This window comes from Cebidichthys violaceus, unplaced genomic scaffold (assembly GCF_023349555.1).
Source record: "Cebidichthys violaceus isolate CVI_PGR_0920_01 unplaced genomic scaffold, fCebVio1.0.p SCAF_79, whole genome shotgun sequence".
Lineage (NCBI taxonomy): Eukaryota > Metazoa > Chordata > Actinopteri > Perciformes > Stichaeidae > Cebidichthys > Cebidichthys violaceus.
The window spans coordinates 583,513-586,266 of NW_027176963.1; the positions used below are offsets into that span (position 1 = coordinate 583,513).

At 39.8% G+C, this 2,754-nt stretch overlaps 1 protein-coding gene across 2 annotated transcripts in view; it reads left to right on the forward strand.

The window, feature by feature from the left end:
• The window catches only part of grin2ab (glutamate receptor, ionotropic, N-methyl D-aspartate 2A, b), a 100,913-nt gene extending 99,530 nt beyond the window's left edge, over positions 1-1,383 (forward strand). For both annotated transcript variants that reach the window (XM_068737422.1, XM_068737423.1), the window contains one exon: positions 1-1,383. This exon is cut by the window's left edge and continues 3,381 nt beyond it. The gene's annotated coding sequence lies outside the window, so the exon portion shown is untranslated.
• The last annotated feature ends 1,371 nt before the right edge of the window (positions 1,384-2,754 follow it).

Sequence of the window (2,754 nt, forward strand, 5' to 3'; positions counted from 1 at the left end):
ATGCAAGACAGTTTGAACAAAAATACGCACCTTTTTGAAAGGTGAACGCTGCCCCTCTTTTGGTAATCTTACCAGGTTTGGTGTGTGAGTTATATGCACAATATCAGGTTGCAATATTATACTTCTGTACAGAGAAATCTTTGTTTTAAATGTTAGAAACGGATATCATTTGTTTGATTTGAATGGTATTAAGTGTTGAATTCATTTCAATAACAACGTGGCTTTTTATTCTGCTTTTTTAAAAGAACAAAAAAAAAAAAGACTGGCATGTTTTTAGATTCTTGTGTGATTTATTTTTTTCCTCTGGTGTGTTGTTGGTTGGGACCTCACTGTACAGTCCTCACTGCCTGGTTAACAGACTAGTTAACCATCCTGGTCAGCTCACCAGTTAACTAGCGACACGTAGCTGGGTCTCTCATCTGAATCACACTCAATGAATAATGATAGTCCAGCCTGTGTGGTTAATACAAGCCCCCTCCCACCCACATAGTTCTCTTCCACTACGAGTCTGTGCTGTTTCACCTCTGAGTGTGAGCGCGTGTGTGTGTGTGTGTGTGTGTGTGTGTGTGTGTGTGTGTGTGTGCGTGCGGGAGGGAGGGAGAGTGTGTATGTGTGTTTTACACCGTGCAGGCATTTATATAAGTCAGTGGATATGTGTAACAAGAGGTTGTTTGTGGTGTGTGTGTGTGTGTGTGTGTGTATACTTTTCTGTACTCTCTTCGGTTCGTCCCACACATAACATTTGACCCGGCTCTTACTCATATAACACAAATACAGCTACACACACACACACACACACACAAACACATGTTGCGTCTGTACTGTCGTTGGTTAAGAGAACATGTAGAATGAGTTTTGTGCGTCCACCATCACACCGATTTTTACACCAACCTTTTGTTTGATTTTTTGATTCTTTTTTTTTTTTTTTTAAATTGCATGACGTGCTTGTGTTTCTGGTGGTACCTATTTTGCTGCAACACCTGAGTTCTCCCTGAGTTGACCTACTGAGGCTACGTGCGCCAACGTCTCCCTCCACCCTGGTTAGTGCACCACGTCCGACTGGAGCCCCGGATGCTTAAACACCCCCCCGACTCCCGGCCTGCGATGTCACCAAGGCGCCAAGCTGGCTCCTGCACAACGCCAGCCGTCGTCAAGGAACATGTGGTGAACGTTTCTCAGTTTGGTCCAGATAAACACATCTTATACACAGTACTGGGTGGAAGGAGTGCGTTGGTGTGTAGTCCTCCGGGTCTCCCTGCCGTGTATCTCACTTGTGTATAAGTTCAGGGGTTTCTAAGCTACTAGTTGTGTTGTAAATACTACCTTGTCACTCAGTACCTCTGTACAATCTGTAAATAAGTAAAGGTTACATTTTTCTACTTGTTTGGGTCTTGTTGATTAATCTTTTTATCTATCTTTCCATCCATCTATCAATTAATCCATCATCTATCTATTAGTCCGTCAAGTAACTAAACTATTCATTGTAAATGAAACAATTATTAATGCTTTATCAATCAGTAATAAGCCATAAGAGGATAGAATATGAAGCTTAAAGGGGAAATTAAGAATTCCAATATGTTATTTCCCTGGCCAAGGAAAGCTCAATACATATTTGTGAACATGAGCTTCTCTCTCACAAAGCCAGAAACTACAGCAGTAACTCTCAAACCTGTGTTGTCATCCGGTATCATCAGGAGTCTGGAGCTGATCCATAGACAATGAATGGAATATTAATTTTGTGAACACAGAATGTTTGTTTTCTTTATTATACCAAAATGAGCTTTATTCTGTTGTAGAGTTCTCAGTCCTGAAATAGGGTCTGAGGGAGAGTTCATGTTCATAAATGTTTTTGGACCGTCTTAGACCATAGGAATAACATTTTTAAAATGAGCGTTCCCTTTTAAAAGAGGAGTTCACACCACAAACCAGAAATAGCATTTTTCGGTCAATCGTGTTACCTTTGGCCGGAGCGAGGCTAGCTGTTCCCCTCTGTTTCTAGGCTTAATGCTAAGCTAAGCTAACCGTCTGTTAGTGGAAGCTTCATATTTACCATAAACTCTCTGCAAAAAAAAAGTGTATTTACCAAAATGTTGACCTGCTCCTTTAATGACTTACTAACATGTGTAACTGTAGACCTGAAGGCTCATTAGAAAGTGGGTACACTCTGGGTTTCTCACCCTCTGATAAGTTGTCAACGGTGCTCTGCAGCTCTTCTTTAAATAAATGACTACCCTGTCAAAGCTGTAATTAAAGATGATTAACTTGTTTTAAAAAAAAAAAGTAAGTCACTTACCATACACAATACCGTACATGACTCAAGATTATTTGGTCAGACGACTATTTCTAAAGTCCAGGGAAATTAACTTTCAACTTTTTGGTTGCCTTAATTAATGATAACATTACTGTAAACTTAATGGCTAATTAGAAAGTCTGTAAGTCAGAGGTTTCTCACTTTCTAATAAGCCATCATGTCTGCAGTTAATAAGTTGAGTTAATAAATTGTTAATGAATTAACTTTGTGTCTGCTAGCAGCATGGCTCTTTGGGTCTGTTGGTCGGTCCACTGCTTTGGTCCACACTGAAATATCTCAAGAACCATGAGGTGGATTACCATGAAACTTTAAGTCTTGATCCTCAGAGGATGAATCCAAATTACTTTTCCTCTTGCATCAGCAATGGTTTGCAATTTTGAGTGAAATGTCTCAACAATAATTAGATTGAAAATTTTACACTATTTATGCTTCCCTCAGGATGA